Here is a 26,690-nt window from a genome sequence, read left to right on the forward strand (position 1 = left end):
GAAATTAAAGGAAAAAAAAATCAATTCAGGTGTAAAATGTTGAACAGAGATTTTCTTCTTTTTTTAATTTGGTGCTTCCAGAGTGAGTACTTTCTCTATCTTAGACTGATCCAATCTCCTTTATTTGATTGATTGTTGAATCTATTGAAGAGAGCCATTCACTTCAGCCTGAATTCCCAGCAGCAAGGTCAGTGAGGATGAATCCTCCCCTAAAAGGCTGGGGGTCTTTATGGAAAAGCCGCCACCCAGCATGAGCTTTTTGAGTATGCAGAACACATCGGCTCAGCCTAAAGCTGGCAGTTAGTGCACACACACACACACACACACACACACACACACACCATCGCTTTCCCCTCGAGTGAAGCGGCACGGGCATGAGCAATCGCAGTATCTCCTGTTTCCGAGCTGAGACCAGCAGCCTCTGCCTGACTTATTGGAGGAGCAAGAGGATCCCAGTTTCCCCGCTAACACGCAGCTGTCACATCTAGTTGCAGACAGCCACTTCTTCCCAGCTGTTTTCCTGCTCGGGCAAGAAGGCACCCTATTCCAAAAGCGAGTCGGCTGGAGGAGGAGTCTACGTGGTGCTTGCTGCAGGTAAAACCAGTTTTTAGTTCTCTTTTCTAACCAGCCAACCACCTTACCTACTTACAGGTAGGTGCTTGTAGTTCCTTCTTATGGAAAATCTTTGTTGCAATATTCCTTTAAACTGAGAAAGTCTTTTTCACTGTGAGAGATGCAGCCGAGAGGGACTTCGGAGTTCAGCAGTGAATCCTTCTGATTAAAGTTTTAGTGCAGATGGCAATTCCAGGTCTCCCTCCAGTCTTTCAAAGTAGACAGCAAATTTGAGACTCATCCTCATTTTGTGATTCGCAGGCAATTTCACAGTTAGCCTAAGTGTGTGAGTCTGACCTTTGAGTTAGCTGACAATTGTAATGCAACCCTGCACAGGTAGTTTAAAGAGCTTTACATATTTTTCCCTACTGCTGGGATAAATATGTATCAGCCTTCTGAAAGAAAAGCCAATGGGTGGAAACTTACAGATTCAAACTCTTCAGTATTTAAAGTGGGGTTATTGAAGCAGGAGGAAAAGTTGCTGAATCACAGCTTAATATTCATGCAAATTGCTGTATGTCTCAGACTCGAGTGTCAAATGTCTTTTCCTCTTTAAAAAAAAAACACTATTAAATAGGTCTGAAAGCTTTGAAGAAAAGAAGTTTGTTGTTGTTATAAACAAGTTTGTCTTGGTGTAGTGACTATCTTGATAACATGACACTGTAAAGATTTAACCAAAGGATGCATTTTTCTCCACCAGAATGAACTAGAATCTAGGATTACATTTAGAGAGCTTTTGTTTTTATTTCTCTAAATAAAGCCATAGTTGTTTTTTTTTTTAATCAGAGCTTCTATGCTTCAGTGATAATGCTAGTGTGTGTAACTTCTCATGTATAACATAACTTTAACATGTGTTTCTATTACCAGCAATTTTAATTAAAGAAAAACTTTAGAAATGTTTGCATGCCTGCCTGTCAGCATTTTTTGTCCTTTTGTGGATAAGTTTGTTGAGAGATTAACCATTGGAGTTAGCCATTAGCCAGATGGTTTGAAATGACCATAAAGAAAATATTCACAAGCTCACAGTCCTGTATTCAAGTCAGGTCCTTGATGTTTCTCAGTGAGTGATGAGTTGAGGAGAGAGGCTTTAATGGAGTTGTGGTAAGCACACAACTGGGAAACAAAAGTTCCCGTGACTATGTGACGGCTCTAGCAATGTCACTTCACATATGTGCTTGATGTTAGACAGTTTCTGTTTGTTATCCTTAGGGGAAAATGCTTCCACGTAATTCTCTGGCACCTGTCTTAATATAGATTCTGGGGTTCTTATGGAAGATACCAGCATAGGACTTCTCATTGATCTTGAAAGTCAAGAAACCTCTTTAGTATCACTCTGTGGCTCACTCTGGAACCAGAGGGTGATAGGTGGGAATCTGCCAGCAAGCTGACTCCTTGGAGGGCAGAAAAGTCCCAGAGTTGCCTCCTTTACTTGTCCTTAGAGTGCAGTTCTGCTAGTATTTTTACAGAACTTCATGGAAAGTTTTCATCCATAATAGAAATTTAACATTTATGCTTGCTTCTACCTTTGACTTTCATTACATCTCTATCTTCTATGTGAGACATTCACAGCCTTGTTTAAGTAGACCCTATAGAGTCCTGTGAAAAGGAACACCCAGAAAGCACCACCTTATAATTCTAACTGCACCCTTTGGTTCATACTTAAGTGTGGGATAAACGTGCATATATTTCTCTCTCCCTAGTATTTTATCATATATCAAACCTGGCACTAAGGGTATGGCAAGGCGGGTAGAGGGCAGAATGGGCTGGAGGTGGAATCTTAGAGAGGGGCAAAGGACTCTCTCTGTTTTTATCTTGCCAAAGTCTTCCAACTCAGCCTATAATCTAAGAGATCCAAAGCCATGATTTCAACACATCCAACTCTAGAAGTGAAGGGCAATTTAATTCAGTTGTTGATCTGGGCTTTCTAATATTCAAGCTGTCTCACATCCACTTAGGGGAGGCTCCTGGAGTTTCCTGCAAGGTCTCAGTCACTCTTCCTTCTCCCTAGAGCTGACTTGTGAAGCAGGTTGCAGAGTTAGCCAGTTGCTTACACATTGTGGATTGCCATTCAGAGCTGCCTTTGCTGAAAGGCAATCAATTTCATTTTGTTTGGAGCTAGAAGTGATGAGTCCTCTGTCACTGTTGGAGCTTCAAGTTACTGGGTTTGAAAACACTTCTTAGAGAGCATTGCACATTTGTGTTGGGGGGGTATCATTTAATAAGGCAACAAAATGATTAATATAAAGTTAAGAAAACAAGGCATTAATGAATACCAATATCTTGTGCTGTTCTGTCTCATATGCTTCAGTCCTTAACAATCAGTGGGGTAGAGTGCAGCATATAGAGTATATATATATATATATATATATATATATATATATATATATATATACATATATTCACATTTTGACTTTAAGATATTTGCTTGAATAAGCAAAAGAACAAGAAGGAAAGGTACCAGAAATCTCTATCTGCTTATATAAAATGCAAACAGGTGCCGGATACTGAGAAAACCTTGTAGTTATGCTCACAAGCCGATTTTTCCCCCCAAATTGCCTTGAATTATGATGTAGATCTCACAATGGTACATTGTACGGACTCCTCAGGCCCACGCTGAGTGAGAGCTGTAAATTGGGAGAAAAGAAATGCTTTGCAGTCTCAGAAATGAAGAGGGTTAAGATCCAGATGGTCAAGCTTTTTATAGCAACACATTGGAGGGTGTTACAAGCTTCCACGGCCACTATCCTATTATGTTCTCTCTAGTAAATGCAGAGTGGTAGGAGTTCTGATGACTAAAAGACATCTCCACAGCCAGGAAGCAATCTTCATCACTTTAAACTCCCCATCTTGCTAAGCTGCTCTTCATCCTTATACTCCTTAATTATTGCATTTGAATGCCAGAGAAATCAAAATTAGACTTACTCTTTTAATTTTAAATCACGTTATTTTCTGCTCATGACTTTGTTTCCCTCCCTCGGTATGTATCACAGTTTGGGAATACATTCAGGAAGAATGTGAAATGCTCACATTGAGACACAAGCGGTCCATATACAGGTCTCCATCTGTCTTTCTTAGTGTCTCCTGTGTAAAAGCAACTTTACTAATTCATCTGACTCTTAGGACAACCGTTCCTGAGAGCCTCTGATTAGCACAGCTATGTATCTCAGATTCAGCCTCACTTCAGCTTCCAGAATTTCCTCTAAAAGGATCTTCATTTTATTTGATTTTATGTTACTTTATTTTATTTCCCTCCTTCCTTTCTATAACCTGCAGGGTGATTGCTTTCTTTTTGCTGGGTCACAGTGTCATCCTGCTCTAGCAATGGTGTAGAAGGTGGAGCCACCTAGTGGTAGAGAAGAGTGATTTTTTTTTTCACATTTGTTCAGCCAAGTTGAAGGGCTAAAAAGGACACTGCTTATTTTCTGTTATATTTTAAAGATGAGTTAGCTTTGGCATTTCAGTGAAAATTGGAGCTGCACACACACAATTATTCATCCTGCTTTATTTTCCTACCCGATACGACCTGTCCCTTTCATCTGTACCTTTTTAAAAAAAAAGTATGTACACATTTAAAATCCAATTATGTCATTTGTCATGCATTACATGACACATATGTTACCCACTTTCAAACATCACACATGCTGGAGAAGAAAGTGACCTTTCATGCACTCCATGGGAAATTTATACTGTATTTTGAATAGTTTCAAACAGTTTAATAGATGCAAACAGTCTAATAGAGTACCATGTCTATACCTAATTGAATGTATATATAATCTATACTAGTACAGTTAGGAGGATGATAAAATAAACCTTCACACTTACATGTATATAAGCTTTTATTTAAAAATGTAGATAGAGCAAGCCCATTTAGCAGTTGGACACCCCCCCCCTCTCTCTCTGTGTGTGTGTGTGTGTGTGTGTGTTTTCTCTGTGAATCAGGATGTAAGTTTTCATTTATTACTATAGCACCATGCTTGCCTGTTCACTATCTGTTGTTGAGGTCACACTTTGGGAACTGGAATTCTCCCAAATGTGAAGGGCACCATGAAGATAAATGACAAATCAATCAATTTCAATCTCTCTCTCTCTCTCTCTCTCTCTCTCTCTCTGTGTGTGTGTGTGTGTGTGTGTGTGTGTCTCTCCTCTCTTCCAATATGGAATAATTGAGTGCAGGTGAAAGATATCACATTAATCAAATTTGAGGTTATTTAAATTTTAAATGGATCAAAAAGAAAACTAATTTGGTGCTACATGGAAGGTAATTGGCTTAATTCCTTAATTTTCTGTTTAATAAAGGTGGCATTCTGAGACCATACTGGTTAGGACCATGTGTTGCAATTTGCATCTTGTGCTTTGAATCATCTCTTTCTCTAGGTGAACCCATTTCATCCATACAGTTTTTCTAATAACAATTATTTAGGACAATCAAATTGTGTAAATTAATGATTCTTCCTTCTTAGTAATAACGACAGAATGTCACTGTATAACACCTTGTTTTTCTCTATTAGCTTTTTAGACTGCAATGTGTGAAAACACGTAGAAGTTTATAGTTTTTAACTTAGTCTCAGCAACAAATGTTCTATTTGTGTGAGACCTACAAATCAAAGCTCAACTGCTTTGTCCATTTGAGGTCTTAATGTAAAATCTGTCTTTCTTGTATTCCTAGGGTGCTGATTCTCATGTCTCTATGAGGAAAGATTAGAAAAAGAGTAAAAATATTTAAGCATTCTTAGTATTCAAATATTAAATATTAGATGTACCAAAAATATCTATAAATGCTCAATTGATATTTTATATATGTGTCAGCAATTGGGAGAATATTTTTGACTGAGAATTGTTTAATTTTCACAAACTTCTCATACTATAAGTTAGACCTTGATTAGATGCATCTGTAATTGTGTTAGTGTTTTCAAGTTGCTGTCCTATAAAATAATAAAACATTCACCAATAAAATATGAGGGACTAAAAGAAATAGAGTCTGTTCCATGTTTAAGCTCAGCCCATTGGATGGAGAAATAAAGAAGGAAGGAAGGAAGGAAGGGAAGGGAAGGAAAGGAAAGGAAGGGAGAATGGAAGCAAGCAAGCAAGCAAGCAAGGAAGGAAGGAAGGAAGGAAGGAGAGGTGAAAAGAAAAGAAATCAAAGGAAAGTCCATGAGTGCTCCTAGATATGGCAGAGGACAAAGTTTATTATACATAATTGGGAGAATGTAGGTAGAGGCAGGGGCATCTGGGGGAGTCCACAGTAGACAAGACCAGACTGAGCTGGGCCAGTTAGGAGAGGAGGAACGGACAGGAGAGGTGAGAAAGGAGAACCAGGTGCAGCAGCCAAGAGGCCAAAGGTGTAAAGGAGTAAGTAACCAAAATTTCTGGGTTATATAGGGAAGAACAGCCAGGAAAGGCAGTCCAACCCTTTGGTTGGAGAGTTCACCATGGCTGGATTGCCAGCCATACCCTGTAACAGAGGTAATGGAATGAGGATTGCTGGGAGAACCTAGAGCCCTGAGAGTTTGTTGATATGTTAAATAGGCACCTCAGCCTTGTTCTGGGCTTCAGCTGGAATGTGTACAAAAGACTTTTGTTCTCTGCGCCCCCTTTCCCCACTCCTTCTCCCTCCTCCACATCCCTATCTAGTATCTTCTTTTTAAACCATCTTATTTAAACTCTCAATTTTTTGTTTAAGGTTCGGGAATCTACAGTCAACTTTCACTTCGTATTGTGATACATGTAGCTAATTCTAACCAATATTCTTTAATTGTATGCAAATTAAACTTTTGATGAACCTGAATATTTTACAGATTCTCTACAAAAATCACTCTGGGATAAAAAGAAAAAAAAAAAGAATCATCTTCGTTAAGGAGCTGGGTATTTGAGTCCTTGAGAAATTGAGAACATTTTGCAGTTACTGTCTATGGTTATCTGGCCAATGTGCACATTCTTCAGGAAAGCATATTCCCCAAGTTATTTCTTGCTTCCAAAGGACTTATTGCCTATCTGCTATACATTAGTGGACTCTGTCAATGGACATCATGACACATGAAATCTCTTATTGTCTAGATTACAAAACGAAATATATGTTTCATCACTATAACTTAATAGAAGAAATGATTTAAAATCTATGCTACTTTTATGTAAAAATGCATAATATAGAATTCTTTTTTTCTTAAATTTTATTTTATTTTTAATTCACTTTTTACATTCTATATTCCATTCCCTGCCCACCCCCCATCCACCTTCTGACTGCTCCACATCCTGCAACTCCTCCCCACCCCACCCTGCCTCCATTTGAATAGGATGACCCCATGCCCCACCCCACATGACCTCTAAACTTCCTGGATCAGCAGATAAGAGCACTGATTGCTCTCCCAAAGGTCCTGAGTTCAAGTCCCAGCAAACACAAGGTGGCTTGCAAACACCCATAATGAGATCTGACACCATCTTCTGGTGTGTCAGGAGACACCCTTCTTAAATTAATGATAAATTGTCTCACTTATGTCATTAGCTAATAATGACCAGTATTCTGAATGCACATACAACTTTTAACAGTTCACAAGTATTTTTTTTTTCTTTTCACTTGCATACTATAAAAAGAAAGAAGTCACACTGCTTTGTTAAAATATTCATAGAAAATTTTACAATGTACAGGTTATACCCTCATTGATTTCCTTAATTTTAGGTTGATAATTTGCAATCCTCTAGTGGTTTGTCACAATGACTGCAGCTTAGCTTTATGGTGTTAGTGACTTGTTTTCAAACGTGTACAGTTTTCCTTAAATGCAGCAACACACACACGTGTGTGTGTGCACGCACGTGCATGCATGTATATAAATGTTTGTGTTTGTGTGTGTAAAACTAGACATGTTTTCTCTATGAATACATATTTATAGTCATGTCAGTGATTTCACATTGATGATGGTCTATACAATAATGCAACATAAAAGAATAAAAATGAAGAAATAGGGCTGGACAGATGGTTCAGCAGTTAAGAACACCAACTGCTCTTCCAGAGGACCCAGGATCGACTCCTAGCACCCACATGGCAGCTCACAGCTGTACAACTCCAAGAACTGACACCCTTCCACAGACACACATGCAGGCAAACCACCAATGCACATTAAATAAAAATAAATTTTAAAAATGAGGAAATAAAGGAAATGGAGTCCTTTACATACTTTTAGGCTGTAATTTTTAACCAAAGCCTATTGTTCTGTAGCTCTCCAGGTATATATGGAAAGAAAACATTATATATATAATTTAATAGTAAATTTTGATTTGCTGGGATTTTGTGTTATCAGATTTCCTGGCTCAAGCAAGCCTTCCTGCCTAGTAATAAACTTGATTTTCTCTTAGGTTCAAGGAATCTGATGTAAGGTAACAGAGCAAGCTTGGAGTTGTAGAGCAAGCTCAGGATTTGTAGAAAACATGGACACAGAAAATGCATTACATGAGAACAATGAAATACCAATCAAGCCTTTATTTCATATACCTACAGCATAGGTATTTTGAATACTCCTCTTAAGACTGAAGAAGACAGTCACATTGAATACAGAAACAGAAAGAGGAAACCCACCACTGTTCTTCCTGAATTCACTGAACCACCCGTTGTCTAAGCTTTCCAACAGCTCCCTCAATTGCAGCAAATTGTCACTAATGGGTCCCCAGCCTCTTGTACTCTTCTTAGTTTTAGTTCTGTTCACTGAACTTTCTCTGTCCTCCATCTGTATCCATAGTGAAACAATAACTCTGAGAAGACCATTATACACACTGTACATAGAGTCATGTCTAAATAGATGAATAAATTAGCTACTACTCTTATAAAGGTGTGAGAACAAAATCAAAGTCATTAAGTAGCTATAGCAACTGCTCATGTTAAAACTTTTAAATGAAATATTTCAGTATTTAAATTTGTCATTTATTTTATGGCTTATAATGAGGCATTTACTTTTATAAGTTCTTTTGTACATATTTTGTTTGTTATGTCATGCTTGAATCAGCAGTGATCAATTTAATTTATTTATCATCTCTTAACATAGATTGCTCTTATCAAAATACTCATAATCTTAAAAATTAAAGACTAGTTTTTATTTTACTATTACTGCTATCTGTTCAAAACCCCCAAGAAAATTACACTGATTTAAGATTTCTGAATGGAGTTAAAAAGATGGTATTTTTAGCTTGTGATATTTTAGTCAAAATCACTACTCCCCCGAGTTAGAGCACTGTGTTATCCACTGTGGCTTGTCCAGAATAGGTATTTTCTTTTGTCCAGATTAAATAAATTCTCACTTACTATACCCTGCAATCTGCAAGGCTGTGATCTCATCCAATTCTCGTAGGCGCTCTACAAATGTATCATTAATAATTTTAACAAACCAGTGTCTCCTATGTTGTCTGAATTTGACTTTGTGGAGGATAGAGTCCAATATCCTACCAAAAGTTCCCCATTGACTTAATTTACCTTAACTGTCCCCAAGGACATGACTGCATCAGTGATTCAGACTGCTTCCATCCAATTGATAATGAGTTCAAGACTCTGTAAAATCTTTATTGAAATATCTGTACCCTAAATAAGTCATTAAAAGGGGGGATCAAAATTTGAGAGAAAATCATGTCATTGAGGTCACTTCCTATAAGTTCATCAGGCTGCAAATAATAAAAAATTTAGTTTGCTACAGTCTATGCAAATTCTAATCTTAGTGATTCATTCTAGAAATTTGCAATTCACTGAGTGACAAACTTTGAAATCATCTGACATGAAATCATACATTTTCCTATATTCTTATAATAATTACCAAGAATAGATTTACTGCCACAGCTGACTAACATGAGTATTGGCTCATGTATGTTTCCTGATTTTCTTACCTTTGCATTTTCATATGCATAAATAAATCTCATTGTTCTGTGGGAGAAAACTCTGGTTTGTAAGTTGGTTTACATCTGGCTTTATTGAAAATCAAACCATCAAACAAAGACAGTGAGCCCATCCCTTCTGAATTTTGGGTATATTTGTTTAATATGGGACTTTGTTTTGAAGTATAATACAAAGATACCATTTTAAATTTATTTAAATGTTATTTTTGCTCTCTCACATTCATGAATATCATAAAATCAGATTTTCATCATAATTTCATAAAACTTTTCATTTAGCATTCAGTTAAAACCACAGAATAAAAAGCTTCTGGGTAGTGTTACTATTAACAATATAGCTGACAAGGTTGATAAATATAGTATTATGTGACGCTGAGAATAGTCTAATCCTGTAGAATAATGAGTTTGAAAGTTCATCTTAATTCCCTCTGTTGTTTGTTTTTGAAAAATATTTATTGAGACATCATAAACCATAAAAAGAATTAGTCGGGATAAGAAAAACAGAGCAAGCACTAGATAATGAAATGGTTATCATTCCCCAAAGAATAAAGGTCACAGCAGTTTGCCAATGGGTAAAGGTAATTCTTTCTCAAGTTTACACAGTAAAACATCAGCTGAGTGAGAGGTAGCAAATATTGCAATTTCCTCCTTATAAGCAAGCTAGAAACACTAAAGTTACAAATTACAGGATTTTAGAAAGATAAAGATTACATACAACAAATGAATATTAAAGTCAATACCAGCATATTGGCTTGTTTTGAAAATGTATTATATTGCTGCTTTTCTCCCTGGGGCTGTTCCCTGGAGAAGAGTGAGGAGATCTTTTTAAGCTGATGAATATTTGATTTCACTTCAATTGTATTTTCAATTTGCTGTAGGGAGAAAAGATGCAGAGTGTGAGCTAGGAGAGTATCTGGGGAGTTTGAGCAAGGATAACATAATGGTAAAGATTGACTAGTATATGAATGTGTAACAATAAATCCTTTTTCCTTACTCTGTCCCTTAACATAAGTCTTTTCCTCTTTGAAAATGCCAATTAAATGGTACTGTAAAGCTATATATTCAACGTTCTCTCATACATAGGCTGTGGTTAGAATGTGTTAAATTTGTTTCACATTAAGCATGATCTTTAGCAGATATCAAATAGCTCCAAATATCTACAATTTCATAATCTCAGTCACGTTTGTAAGAAAACCTAAAATGAGAGGCTGTAGTATATGGAAAGATAAAACATGTTGCCAGTTTCCAGCAGGGAGCCTTTCCTAGAGACAGAGGGTGAGCACACTTGGGAAAGATCTCACAATCTTTTGCTTTCTGTTTTGAGGCTGCACATTATTTAAGTCTCTTGCTTGGTTAAACTTTTGTAGAAGAAAATCTCCAATCAAATGGACAAGAGTTTGGAAAAGAATCAACAGCAGCAGTCTAGCAAGTGTTGGGAAATGAATGTAAGGCAGCAATGTTTGCAAACTTGGTACTTGAAGTGTCTCTGCATGGAAACAAGGAGTTAAGGCCAGAGCCAGAATGGAGATGGATTGTGGATGGTCAGCAATGAGTGTTCATACAGGAGGTGACCTGGAACACTAATTTGGTTAATGGATGACAGCCCCAGTAACTTCAGTAGAAAGAACGGGCAAGTTATCCATACGACTGCATGCACATATCATGGCTGCCATGTGAAGTCCTGGGCTGTGAAATGTGGCAAAATTGACAGCTCTCAGCACAGTGAGGGAAGTTCCAGCTTATGTTGTGAGCTTTAATCATGTATGAACTAGGTACATTTTAACGATTTTTAAATTATCTAATGAATTACATGAAATTGTATTTTCTGTTGATGTTCCTTCCTGAGACAAGAAAATTGGGGCCCTAGAATGTTAAAACAGCAATCAAAAGTCAAATATACTTATGATGGTTTAACTACTTATTTGTGGGTGAAACTGGGACTAAAATATAAATCTTTACCCTTTAATGTAACTACAGGATATATATAACTCCTTAGTTATTGTACTACAGCTCACACTTCAGGTTAACTCTGGGTAAAGTCACATATCTGTGAAATGTTTAAATGTTGCTATTTGGCACCTATCATGTTTTATGCTCTACCTGGGTGAGTTATGGGCATGTTTTGTTACTTGGGGTACATGCCCCACTGACATGAACTTGTAAAGTCTGCATGTGAGGCTAGCAAGTGCTTCAGGGACAATAACAATGGAATCCCTCAGGGCCTTGGATAGTGACAAAATAATTGGAAAAAAGTGTATGTCAGGCACTATAATGAAACAATAAATACAAGACAGTTGATCATAACAAACCTACCTAAAAGGGGGTGCTTTACAATGCTTAACCTGTGTGTTACTGGAGAAATCCCCAAGGTCAGTAGAATGTGTTAGAGGAATCCCAGGAATCTTTTTTTTTTTAACTTATTTTATTAGATATTTTCTTCATTTACATTTCAAATGCTATCCTGAAGGTCCCCTATACCCTTGCCCCACCCTGCTCCTCTGCCCACCCACTCCCACTTCTTGGACCTGGCGTTCCCCTGTATGGGGGCATATAAAGTTTGTAAGACCAAGGGATATCTCTTCCCAACGATGGCTGACTAGGCCAACTTCTGCTATATATGCAGCTAGAGACACGAGTTCTGGGGTTACTGATTAGTTCATATTGTTGTTTCACCTATAGGGTTGCAGACCCTTACAGTTCCTTGCGTAATTTCTCTAGCTCCTCCATTAGGGTCTCTGTGTTCTATCTATAGATGAATGTGGGCATCTACTTCTATATTTGCCAGACATTGGCATAGCCTCACAGAGATAGCTATATCAGTGTCCTTTCAGCAAGATCTTGCTNGCATATGCAATAGTGTCTGCGTTTGGTGGCTGATTATGGGATGGACCCCTGGGTGGGGCAGTCTCTGGATGGTCCATCCTTTCGTCTTAGCTCCAAACTTTGTCTCTGCCACTTCTTTCATGGGTATTTTATTCCCTATTTTAGGGAGAAATGAAGTATCCACATGTTGGTCTTCCTTATTCTTGATTTTCTTGTGTTTGGGAGATTGTATCTTGAATATTCTAGGTTTCTGGCCTAATATCCACTTATCAGTGAGTGTATATCAAGTGAGTTCTTTTGTGATTGGGTTACCTCACTCAGGATGATATCCTCCAGATACATCCATTTTCTTAAGAATTTCATAAATTCATTGTTTTTAATAGCTGAGTAGTATTCCATTGTGTAAATGTACCATAGTTTCCGTATCCATTCCTCTGTTGAGGAACATCTGGAATCCCAGGAATCTTGGTGCCATTTGCAGAGACATGGGCCAAGAACCCAAATGCTTTTCTACTTCACACTCCCACATTTTTTATGTTTTCACTTTTTTATGCTATATAAGATTAATTTAGAATAGAATAAAGAATGAGTATACAACATTGCAAAACATAGACAATATTTAAACTGTCCAGAACTTTCTATTCCATATTTAGTCAATGAATTTTTCAGGTAGGAAGGGACTTCATGCCCAATGCTAGCTCATATCAATAATGTACTGTGGCAGCATTAATTATAAGAATGGCAAATAAAAAATTTCCAAAAATATATCATCCTTTTATGATAAAAAGAATAATTGTATTTCTTCTCATTGGAAAGAGTAAAGTGCTGATCGTGGTGGCACATGCCTTTAATCCCAGCACTAGGAGGCAGAGGCAGGTGGATTTCTGAGTTCGAAGCCGGCCTGGTCTACAAAGTAAGTTTCAGGACAGCCAGGGCTAGCTAAACAGAGAAACCCTGTCTCAAAAAACAAAAAAAAAGGAAAGAGTAAAGAGCTATCATTCCTTTTAATGATGGTTTAAGTACAGGGCTCTGTGTCCACTCCTGGGGTTCACTGACAGGGAACAGGAGAGTAAGGAAAGAATTCTAAGAGATAAAGAATGAGGCACCTCCCAGGAGGTGTAACCAATTCATCATTAAGGTTTTACAGAGCCAGCCTTAATGGTAGCATTCCAATGTTCAGTTCCTAAAAAGTGGTTGTGTCTGGAGGTAGACACAGTTTTTTTTCCCCTTTTACTATCTGAGGTCAAAATCCAAAAGACTAAAGAAATAATGCAAAAGAATAAAAGATATTCCATTATTTAGATTAGTGTATTCCTGTTTGTTTTTTGTTTGTTTGTTTGTTTGTTTGTTTTAAAGGAGTATACCTCCCTCTGGCTGCACATGCTTCTGCTTCTGTTCTATCCAGGTCTCTGAGTCATTCCATCTTTTCCCATTGGTTGCCCACCTGGCATAAAAACTCTGTTGAGAATAAAAATAATTGAGTAATATGGTATAATTCTCAAAAATATTCAAACAATTTACCAGGAAGACCTATGATATACTAATATATGTTTTGTTAGAAAGTCTGAATTAAAATAAATTGAATATTAAATATTTAAAGATTATATAAAGGTAATTTTAAGAAACATATCAAATTTGGTTTTCCTGACATCTTGGATGATGAACTTCTTAGATATGTGTCTTCTCACATCCATTTTCACATCTTTTGTTAAAGTACATCAACCAGCCACATCACAAGCTCAGAGGATATTTTACAAGTTATGGAAAAATTGACATTCACTCAAAGAAACTCAGGTTTTACCAAATCATACAACATATGATTTATCTGATACAATGATTGTACATTGAATAGATGGGCTTTTTTTTAGATTGTTTTACCAAAGTGAGGCAACATATTTACTTTATGTTTTTCAATAAAAATTTTATTAGTAATCCAATGGAATTTCAGAAGAAAATTAAAAAAAAACCTTTGTTTTGTTTTGTTTTGTTTTCAGACAGGTAATCAACTCTAATAAAGATCGGTAAGGTTGCATTCTGCATAGAGATCTGAGGATGACTTTCTGATGTAGGGAATAATTAAAATTCATGATGTGATAAATGGATATGATATGAGTCATTCCAGATGATTTTAAGTTGCAACAGTCCTTGAACATCCAAAAACATCTTCAGATGGTGTACTGGATAGTTTTGTGTCAACTTGACACAACTGGAGTTATCACAGAGAAAGGAGCTTTAGATGGGGAAATGCCTCCATGAGATCCAACTGTGGGGCATTTTCTCAAGGGGGAGAGGTCCCTTGTGGGTGGGACCATCTCTGGGCTGGTAGTCTTGGATTCTATAAGAGAGCAGGCTGAGCAAGCCAGGGGAGGCAAGCCAGTAAAGAACATCCCTCTATGGCCTCTGCATCAGCTCCTGCTTTCTGACCTGCTTGAGTTCCAGTCCTGCATCCTTTGGTGATCAACAGCAGTATGGAAACATAAGCCTAATAAACCCTTTCCTCCCCAACTTCTTGGTCATGATGTTTGTGCAGGAATGGAAACACTGACTAAGACAGATGGTGACATAGTAAATGAATCTCAGCATAAATATTTCAAAGCTATGCCCAAATTGTCCATTAATTGTGCAGTTATATACCTATATAGACAGTATATTATTCTTACCTTTAGTTAATTTTTTAATTCATACCAATTAATAGGTATTTTTATATCATCTATGAAAATTTATAGTCATGTACAATCATATGCTTTTATTTTCTCATAATTCTCTTTTTGGAAACAGTTTCTTTGACACCAATGTTTATGTCTATTTAAGATATTTTTAATGAACAAAATGAGATAATTTAAATAAATGTTAAAAAAATCTTTCTCATTTCTAAATCCCAATATAAAAAAGCAAAGTTCTAATTTTTTAAATAATTTTTTCTTTACCTAATTATTTTTCACACTTATCTGTTTTGTGCATCATAAGTTTTTTGTTTTGTACCTTTTAATCTTAGCAATCTCCTTAAAATTTCTTAACATCTAGTTCCTAATTTTACATGTTTTATTCTGGTTTTCTTTTTGTTTACTATTTTTTTCTTTCTTTTTTCTTTGTTTTTCATTCTTTTTTAGAGTGTATATTTCTCTTTATTTTTTTTTTGCTGTAATTTGACATGTTAATTTGAAAAATTTGAAAATTCTTGAACTTACATGATTCCCTTAGTAGTACAATTAACTTTAAAAGTATAAGGACAAAACATTTGAAAACATTTTTATACCACATAGTCTAATTGTTGGGAGATTTTAGCACATCAGATAGGCAGTGTGGGTTTAAAGTAATTAGTACATACATCCCAAAGTTTGGTTCAGTAGGTCTGAATAGAACCTGATACTTTCATGGTTAATAATTTCTTGTTGATGAAAACGGTGTGTCTATGCAGCTCTGGAGACTACATTTTAAAGCTAATTTTTCATTAGTATAGAAGGGTCATGGCTACCTACATTTATAAAACAAGTTAATACTAAGCAGAGGCCAACATTCTTTATTCTTACATAATGCCTAGACTATGATTTTTCTACTATGTCAGTTTTTACTGAATGTATGCTATATGGTACATATCTTAGAGAGTATGTACTCAAAAACGATCACTAAAAATGAGTTTGTTTGCCATTCCATTTCCTCAGATGTACATTTATTCATTTCTAAATATTATAACTCAAGGAGATGCTACAAACTCTTTAACTTTTTACTTTAAAAAATAATTTTAGTTGATATCTTTTAATTTTTGATACTTCACATTAAATCAAACTGATATTCCTAGCAATTGGCTTTAATAAGAATTACTCTTCCTGAGTTGTTCTCGTTTATATTAAGGGTTTAGTCATGAGTTATATATGCCAGTTTGTTGATAAGAATTTACAGTTTTCAACTGATACTCTCTACGTATAAATTTGCCTCAAGAGTCAAATTCATGAAGTCTGGTTAATGAAGTTACTGTGCACATGAAAGCCATCTTCTGCTACATATGCAGCTAGAGACATGAGCTTAGGGGGTACTGGTTAGTTCATATTGCTGTTCCTCCTATAAGGTTACAGATCCCTTCAGCTCCTTTCAGTACCTTTCAGGTACTTTCTGTAGCTCCTCCATTGGGGGCCCTGTGTTCCATCCAATGGATGACTGTGAGCATCCACTTCTGTATTTGCCAGGCACTGGCATAGCCTCACAAGAGACAGCTATATCAGGGTCCCTTCAGCAAAATCTTGCTGGCATGTGCAATAGTGTCTGGGTTTGGTGGTTGTATATGGGATGGATGCCCGGGTGGGGCAGTCTCTGGATGGTCCTTTTGTTACTGGGTTACCTTACTCAGGATGATACCCTCCAGATCCCACCCCAATACAGGGGAATGCCAGGTTCAGGAAGCAGGAGTGGGTGGGTTGGGAAGCAGGGTGGGGGGAGGGTATAGGGGACTTTTAGGATAGCATCTGAATTATAAATGAAGAAAATAATCTAATAAAAAATCATTTAAATAAAAGAACAGGAAAGTATGCCCTGAAATATGAATAACAATTTGAGTTTTAGAAACATGTCTTACAACTTATTTTAATCTTTGTTGACCAATGCCTTTTTAAAAACAAAGAAAATGGTAGTGTTGATCTGATAGGATTTGTGAGAACATTAAAGAGCTCACATGGGTTTTGTGCTAATAACATGGTTTGCTATAGAGTAGCACCAATAACTATTTGACCTAATAAAAGTAACATCCTTGAGACAAGTGAAGGGCATGCAATAAATAAATAAATAAATACATACATACATACATAGTATGATTCATTGAGAAAAGCAACTGTTAGAATATGCACTTTTTTATTGTTGAAGAGGCAACCAGCCTAAATTTCTCTGGACAGAGAAACCAAGCATCCAGGAATAACCAGAGAAGGAATAAAATGTCCTGGAGTGTAAAACAGAGAAGGTTAAATTTTGTTGGACAGACAGGGCAAAGGTGTGGTGGGTGGTTTGAATAATAATGGCCTCATAGAGTAATGAATTTGATAGTTTAATTAACATGGAGTAGAACTGTATGAAAGGATTAGAAGGATTAGAAGGTGAAGTCTTGTTGAAGGAAGTACATCTTTTGTGGTGAGTTTTGAAGTTTCAAATTCCCATGAGAGGCCCAGGCTTCTCCCTCACCCCCCTGCTTCTTAATCAGGATGTAGCTCCAGCACCATGCCTCCCTGCTACCATGCTCCCTGATCACATGATAATGGACTAAGACTCTAAAACTGTAAGCAAGCCCCCAATTAATTGCTTTTCTTTATAAGAGTTGTCTTGGTCATGGTGTCCCTTCATAGAAATAGAACAGTGACTAAGACAAACTAAGAGTCTTTCCAAATGTATTTGGCTATAATCTGGGCAAAATTGTCTAATTACTTGCAATAACAATTTTCTGTAGCTTAAAGGACATCATAGCATGGGCAGTGCAACTTTGTAGTGAGGATAGCTCTACTGAACTCTAAAGGATTTCATGGCTTTTATACTCTGTGGTGCCCCAAATTACTCAAAGCTGATATCATAGGTGAGTGACAGTAACTGTTAGCTTCATATATATATATATATATATATATATATCTCCAGAGTCTAGTGAGACAATCTTACATCAGAAATGTTAATGAAATGACTTTTGGGTGTATGTGTATAATTTTGGGTTATGTAAACAAATGTTTATTTTTCTCATGTGACTAGGTGTTGTGTCAGTTGCTGTGTTGATTCTTTGGCATATTCAATAATCAGTTAATATCAACAGAATTTATATGTTCTTACTTATTCTTTCTTATTACTGGAAGATTCTCTTAGAGTTTTATATCATTCTTGGGCTCTATAAAGTTTTCAAAATCTATAGTTTAGTTCCCATTGCCTTTGGCTTTTTAAAAATTATGTCTCTCTTTTGTGTTCTTCTGTTCTTTTTTTTTTTAATGTATACTGGATGATGAATGAAATAAAATGATAGTGATGGGTTTAGAGGAACAAAGATTTCTTACAGACCCCATTCTCCTTTTATAAAGGTTGCAGTCTTAGAGGTGTTCCTCCAGCCATCCCTTCGATGTCTAAGGAATGTCTATGTGATTGCTTCCCTCCAGCTGTGTTGGAAACTGACTCATTACATTCATATGTACTTCCTTTAAAGAAGTACTTCTGCACTGACTTAGATGGTACTGTATCTTTATGTTTTAAAATAATTCATGTTTAAAAAATTGCAGGAAGAAGATAAAAGAATAGTGTTATATTATGAGAAAAGCAGAATAACAAAATTCTTTGAGTGAATTTTGAATACAAGGCTCTGGCAGTGTAGAGTCAGTAAAATTTCTGAGATTGTAAACTGGTAAAGTGATTTTTAAAATTAAAACTTCCAGTAACATTCCATCACATTCAGGAGGAAGGCTAGGTTTTTTGAAGTTAACCAAGTCTCCTCTGATACGGACTGTAGTGTTGGTTAGGTTTGCTTGCACCAGGTTTCTGATGCACACCTGCAATGAGGAACTTCCCAGGATTCTCTCCTTTGAATATAAGTCTTGTTTTTTTGGCAAGACTTAGAGTCTTGTCTTTTAGAAAATTTCCATGGTCACAGTGACCTAGACTGGTAATTATACCTTTCTTTGTTATTTCACATTCTTCAGTGTTGCACTGTCTTTTTAGTATTGATACATTATTTCTTTTGAACAGTAAGTGGACTCCAAAGTTCATTCAATTCCAAATACTCAGAACCTTTCGCCACATCCCGGAGAGTACGTGCCAAGGAAATATGGAGAGTGAATGTTGTTGTCAATTCATCATAAATGGTATTTATTTTAAAGTTTCACTAATGAGTTCTAAAAATTTGTTATTATATTTTTACTCACCTTTATATTATTACCACAAACTACAAATCACAGTCAATAGTAACAAATGAAATACTGAAAAAGGGAGTAGTGTTTATATCCAAGTTTGTTAATAGGTGTTAGTGAACAAGCATGCCAGAAATTGTTTAGTCATATATAATTGCATTAATATCTGTTATAATAAATTGACTACAAAAGAAATTATTATTGGCAGACATTTTACACATATAACACTGGATTATATTAGGTTAATTTTATTACTATGTATGACACTGATGCTAATTTACAAGGTTAAACTATTTTATTTGTTCACCCGAAGTGCCTTTTTGAAGCTATTTAGTAAGTCAGTATAAAACACATTCAGAGAATTTGTAAACAGCAAATAAAGTAACATGTATAACAAAATACTGAGCAGTCGCTGACATATAATAGATATTTTATAAGCTCTACAATGATTTATGTCCAATTTATTTCTAATTTACTCTGAGAATTAGTGTTTTAAGTCTGATATATAAAAAGAAAGGCTTTTATTTATTCTTCAATATGTACTCTGCATTGCTCTAAATGCATGACCAAGATAATATAGTAAACACAGTAAGTTATAGGCACCATGTTTTACCATGAATGATATTACACACACACAAACCATCACCCCCACTACCACCACCATTATATTATGTTACTCTTAAAGTCTTTTTAAATCAGAGATGATTGATTCTTATTAATCCTGAGTAATAGAAAAAGAAGCAAAAATATACAGTGAAAAACACCACCCTTCTTCTTCATGAAGTCTAGTTTATTGCCCTGATTCTGTGAGGCTTGATTAAAATTGTAATGCATTTGAATATATATTTTAAATAATGAGCTTTAAAACAGGTAAGATGTTGGATTATCTTAACTTTTAAAAACTAGTATTTTATTTAAATCATATGAATTATCATATAATATATGGTACATAATTTAATCCATTTGTTTTATTGTTTTTAGATTAAATAAACACTTTCTTACCTCTAAATTCTTTATGAACCTCCTTTTAATGGCCTCAGACTACTGTTGTTTATCTAATCCTTGCTTGTATACGCTGAAATAAATTTCACAAGAGAGTCTGCTATGTGTTAACTTAGTGTCACTTTTGTGACTTTAAGAAACAGTGTTCAATTTTGCCATCAGACGTTTGAAATACCTATTATAATTTATTCTGCTTGTGCCATGGTTTTGGAGGAGACAGTCAGGGAGAAGGGAGATGGGGATAAGAAGTACACTGATGGCCTAAAAGCTAAGGTAGTAAACATAGCTGGGTACATGAATGATCTAATCAAATAAGAGAAATTGTTATGAATTAGTTCAGAAAAAAGTACATTGAAATTATGTGAATGAATGATTTTATTCTTATATGTTCATCACCATGCAGTAAAACTTTGCTCAAGTTAGAATAATTAATTTATGGAGAATAAACCCTCAAATGTCTCAAAGCTATTACATTACAGAGAATAATTGAAATCTACCATATGGAGTAACACATCAACTGGTAGGGGGATGAGCCCTTCCTTTGTGCAAACCATCTGCACAGCTTTCCACAGTGGAGATAATTACGGCTACTTCACCTTCATTTTAAACATACTTATTCCCTGAATTCTTGCCTCACCTACACTCTCAGTTTTACAGAAATAATTAAAAACCCCAATAAGTTCCTTTATAGTCTACATGATTTGCTTATATTTGTCCATATACACAGGGCAGCTGGATTCTAGTCTTTTTATCCTACAGTTATTTGTTTGGCCTTAGCTGATCACTAACCATTACAGACTCATTGGTTCAGTTGGAGATAAAGGTCTGTTCAAATCCTAAAATGTGAGTTAATACATTACCATTTATCTCTTTTTCTCCCATCTCTCTTTCCCCATTCTTTCTGGATTTCCTCCATGTTTATCTCTGACTGAGACCCCCTGCCTCACTATCTTTTTCACATTCCATTCTCTCTCACTAATCTACTCATAGCCTCAGATATTTTTCTTTCCACTTTATTTATAAAATCTAGACTATTCTTCTGACTCAGGGACTGGATCTCTCTGGATTCTGTAAGTTAAACACCATGATCTAACCATCATGTGTTAGCTGAATGACCAGTGTTTAAGGTTTCAGCATGAAGCACATAGATCTGAGCTCAGACGCGTGTGGCTTCAAATTATGACTAGTATTTACTTATTCATGGGACAGTGTCAACTATCTTTCCATTTCAACAATGCACTCTTCTTCACACATAACATGTCACTTATATAGATTCTCATTTCCTTTCCTTATTCTAAAACACCAACTTTCCATTTTGCTCCCATTTTCTTCTACTAGAGATCCATTCAGTTTTGTTTTTTTTTTTAAATGCACACATATATTTCATGTCAGAGCCTTTTCCTTACTGTTATTGTGCCCTTCTCATCAATGACAGAGGAAAAGTTTCTTATATATAAGAGTCCAAGTTAGAATAGATTTTCTCCTGGGATTCTTGAAACAGCTCAGCAGGTAAAGGTACCTGCTGCTAAGTCTGACAGATTAACTTAAAAAAACTCTGGGAGCCACAGAGTGGATGCAAAGAACAAGTTATGGTTGTATCTCCACATCTGCATACAATTACACATGTGCGTGTCTACACACAAACACACACATTCACACCCAAGTACATAACAAAAAGAATCCACCTTTTTCTGCCCACCTTATGTTGATACAACAAAAATTTTCCTTGCCAAAATCCAACTCTTTTTTTTCTCTAATAGCTATCTTGTATTTTTGAAGTGGTGAGAACCATAGTCCCAAAGTGGGATCCAGCTCAATGGAAGGCTCCAAGGCCTGACACTATTACTGACATTATGGGGCACTCACAAAAAGGGACCTATCATGACACCCCTCCGAAAGACCCAACAAGCAGCTGAAAGAGTTAGATGCAGATATTTGCACCCACCTAATGAACAGAAGCTGATGGCCTCTGTAGTTGAATTAGGGAAAAGCTGGAAGAAGCTGAGGAGGATGGCGACCCTATAGGAGGACCAGCAGTCTCAATTAACCTGGACCCCCAAGATCTCTCAAACAGTGGACTATCAACCAGGCAGTATACAGCAACGCATATGAGGCCCCCAACACACACAACAGAGGACTACTGGGTCTGAGTTCAGTCAGAGAAGATGCACTTAACTGTCAAGAGATTGGAGGCCCCAGGGAGTTTAGAGGTCTGGTGGGTGGAGGTGGGGTGGGGACATGCTCATGGAGATAGGGGGTCAGGGAGGAGGTTTGGGATGTTGAACAATTGGAGGGTAGACCGGGGGGGATAAAATCTGGAGTGTAAAAAACAAACAAGCAAACAAACAAATAAATAAAAAACACCCACATCATCAACTATAGAACCTTCTTAACTCAAGCCTCCAGACTGAACCCCTGAATCAGTGTGGTTCAGTGTTTAGTGTTCAGATGAGATCCCGGTTTGAGGTCCAACCATATGCACAGCAAACAACTACACCTGGCACAGAAGTAAACCTTCACTTCTCTGGTTAAATGCTCATGTTTTCTTTTTCTTTAACTTGACTCATAATTATGAGCGAAGAGTATCTCCTTCTGAAACTGTGTGTTGTTATGACAAAATTTTAATATTTCACTTTTGCAGAGTTCTTGAGATATGTCTGACACATACTGTTAATATGATCCCAGGATTCTTTTTAGCCACACAAAATTTCAATTCCATATCTACTTTATGGTAGGGAAAGAAAAATTAGTTGTTGGTATATTAATTTGGAAACAGTGACTTTTTTAGTTGTGTATTTAGTTAACAGGTATTCTTAACCCAGAGTATTCATGATTTTTGTTATTGTCATTGTTGTTGTTGCTTTGTCTTCTCAAGAATCCTCCTGGGAACATGGAACATCATACGTTCTAAAATTAAAGAAGCACATGCACATGGTTCTGATAAATGCAAATAAAATCTTACTGGAGAAATAAGATATGCATGCTGCACTAGAGTCAGTTTCCAGGATGGAGCTAGTTGGAGCTGAATAAGATGACTGAGAATACAAATGTAAGATCTCACCTTGTACTTGGTCAGATGGGAATTTCTGCACTTGAGCCACCAGCAAGGTTGATTTTTTTTCCTTCATTTTTTTTCTCTGTCTTTCTTTTTAAAAATCCATTTCTTTCCACTCTTTGACACAGAATATGATCTTGACAGAGTGACACATGAACTAGGATTTGCCCATTGCTGAACTATTATGCACACTGTAGCCTACTTTTTAACTGTAACTCTTTTGAGGATTGGGTAATTAATGTTTGTAAATTAGATAATTAGTATTACATGATTTTTTCCCCTCAAATGCTCTATAAAATTGTAAGTAGTTTCTGGGGGAAAATACATTAGACACAGTTAGTTCAGTTTGAGAGATCTCCCCCAAGAATTTAAACTTGCATTGGGGCAGAAACTCTTTGTAGCTAATCAAGACATAGCACCAATGTTACAGTTCTTAGGATGTAGGTTAAAAGAAAGAATAATGATCTCAGAAAATAATGTCTTTCTTTCTTTTCTTTTCTTTTCTTTCCTTTCCTTTCCTTTCCTTTCCTTTCCTTTCCTTTCCTTTCCTTTCCTTTCCTTTCCTTTTCTTTTCTTTTCTTTTCTTTTCTTTTCTTTTCTTTTCTTTCTTTCTTTCTTTCTTTCTTTCTTCTCTTTCTAAACGAAAATGTGTTCTTCATGACTATTTATACCTAGATGTTAGAAAAGAGGGTCTTTAATGGATGGACTTTAATAGAAACTTGAAGAGTTTTGATTACCAATTGCTGAAAATAACTCTGAGGAGTGTACTTGCAACTCTGTCACTAATTTTAAAGATAGCCCTATTAGTGTTCTGAGAGCTGGAGTCTGTTTGTGCTATGAAAGGTACAGAATACACAAGGAAGTGAGTATGCCAGCTAAAACATCACATACACACACAGTCTCTATAAACCACCCCTTTCTTATTAGTATCACCTTGAACAGATGTCTCACTTTCAAGCTGAAAACTGGCCTTTTGCATTTACAAACTGAGCCCTAATGCCTCTGTTTGAGAAACAACACTAACATTGTTGTCTTTAGATGATTTTTGTAAGGACTAAGTGAGTGAAAGTTTAGATTATCTGCAACACAGACACTTCTCAGTGTGCTCCAGTTTACATAGGTTCATGTTCCCTCCAACTAGTGCGAGAGATATCCAGAAATAGCAGTGACTTCAGGATTAGTCTGTCCAGGGCACAGTTAAATTGAAAGAGGACAATAATCGTCTCAAAAATACACAATACTATATTTGATTCCAGTTTTGGAAAAGAATTTGTATTGCTTGCTCGAGTTTGGTGCTAGAAAGGTGATTTTTGAAAAGATGATTTGGAAGGGAAGGTATTAGAATTCACCTCCAAAACACAAGGCCAAAATAAATTTATTACGATTTGCAAAATGGCACTTGCAAATCATTTAACTTCAAGCAACACCTTTCTAGGCATGCAACCCCTGTGACTGTTTGGATTGCATATTCATGAGACTAATCCTAGCTAGTGTGCTGTGAACACAAAATAAGAGGTAGGGCAAGTGTTACATATAGCTGAGAGTGAGCTTTCTTACTTGAATTTCATCACTGTAAAACAAACAAAAACAAAACAACAACAAAACAAAAAGAAACCCAACAATACCACCAAAAAAAAAAAAAATCCTGCTAAGCCTATAATGGTACTTATCCTCAAATCATTAAGTTTAAACTTTTGAAACTGGAACTGCAGAGTTGTTCTAGTTTCAAATGTGTAAACCTAACCATTTAGGGGTAAGTGCTCTTAAAGACTGAGGAGGTTCTATAATGTATAAAACCTGAAGCAACACAGCTAGGATAAAATATAGATAGTTACCATATAGGATACATGTGTAGGGACAGACTCTAAGTAGAAATTAATTGGCCCAATAATTAAGGGAACATTGGATAAACGGGACTTTGTAAATCACAAAAGCTTCTGCACAGCTAAAGAACTAACCAGAAAGTAAAGAGGAAGCCCACAGAAAGGAGGAGAATTTTTGCCAGCTATGTATCTGATAGAAAAAATATAATCTAGAGTATATAAAGAACTCAGAAAATAATATAAAATTAAAAACAAAAATCCTGATGTTTTTTAAATGAGTTGTAGATCTGGAAAGGGTGTTGCCAAAAGATAAAAAGAATGGATAAGAAATACCTTTAAAAATCTCTAGCACGGATATTTTGTTCCCCCTTCTAAGAAGGACTGAAGTACTCCCACTTTGGTCTCCCTTCTTCTTGAGCTTCATGTGCTCTGTGAATTCAAAATACCCATGGGTGGAGATATAGAGACAAAGTGTGGAGCAGAGACTGAAGGAAAGGTCATCCAGAGACTACCTCACCTGGGAAATCATCCCATATACTGTCACCAAACCCAGACACTATTGTGAATGCCAAGAAGTGCTTGCTGACAGGAGCCTGATGTAGTTGTCTCCTGAGAGACTCTACCAGTGCCTGACAGATTGAGGTGGATGCTCACAGACAACCATTGGACTGAGCACTGGGTTCCCAATGGAGGAGCTCGAGAAAGGACTGAAGGAGCTGAAGGGATTTGCAGCCCCATAGGAGGAACAACAATATGAACCAACCAGTACCCCCAGAGCTCCTTGGGACGAAACCACTAACCAAAGAGTACCCATGGAGGGACCCATGGCTCCAGCACCATATGTAGCAAAGTGTGAAGCTGAGACACACGGAAGGACCATCCAGAGACTGCCCCACCCAGGGATCCATCCCATATACAACCACCAAACCCAGACACTATTGCATATGCCAGCAAGATTTTGCTGACAGGACCCTGATATAGCTCTCTCTTGTGAGGCTATGACAATGCCTGACAAATACAAAAGTGGATGCTGACGGTCATCTATTGGATGGAACACAGGGCCCCTAATGAAGGAGCTAGAGAAAGTACCCAAGGAGCTAAAGGGGTCTGCAACCCTATAGGAGGAACAATAATGTGAACTAACCAATAAACCCCAGAGCTGTGTCTCTACTTGCATATGTAGCAGAGGATGGCCTAGTTGGCCATCAATGAGGGAGAGGTCCTTGGTCTTGTGAAGATCATATGCCCCATTACAGGTGAATGCCAGGGCCAGGAAGCTGGAGTGGGTAGGTTGGGAGTAGGGCAGTGGGAGGTTATAGGGGACTTTGGGGATAGCATTTGAAATGTAAATGAAGAAAATATCTAATAAAAATATGGGAAGAGAGGCCCTTGGTCCTGTGAAGGTTCAATGCCCCAGTGTACAGGAATGCCAGGACCAGGAAGCTGGAGTGGGTGAGTTAGTGAGCAGGGAGAAAGGGGAGAGGATAGGGAGTTTTCGGAGGGGAAACAAGGAAAGGAGATAACATTGGAAATGTAAATAAAGAAAATATCTAATTAAAAAAATCTCTAGCAATAAGGGAAGTGAACCTCAAAGCATATCTGAGATTTTTCCATCTTATTCCAGTCAGAATATCTGCTTAGGATGTCAGGGAA

The 26,690-nt window shown here is 36.7% G+C and overlaps 1 long non-coding RNA gene across 1 annotated transcript in view; it reads left to right on the top strand.

The window, feature by feature from the left end:
* Positions 1-444: 444 nt before the first annotated feature.
* Positions 445-26,690, top strand: part of LOC110338783 — a 674,342-nt gene continuing 648,096 nt past the window's right edge. Inside the window, exon 1 of the long non-coding RNA XR_002381314.1 lies at positions 445-594. This is a non-coding gene — a long non-coding RNA (uncharacterized LOC110338783). The remainder of the gene's footprint in view (positions 595-26,690) is intronic.

The sequence above is a fragment of the Mus pahari genome, chromosome 1, assembly GCF_900095145.1.
Source record: "Mus pahari chromosome 1, PAHARI_EIJ_v1.1, whole genome shotgun sequence".
Taxonomy (NCBI): Eukaryota; Metazoa; Chordata; class Mammalia; order Rodentia; family Muridae; genus Mus; species Mus pahari.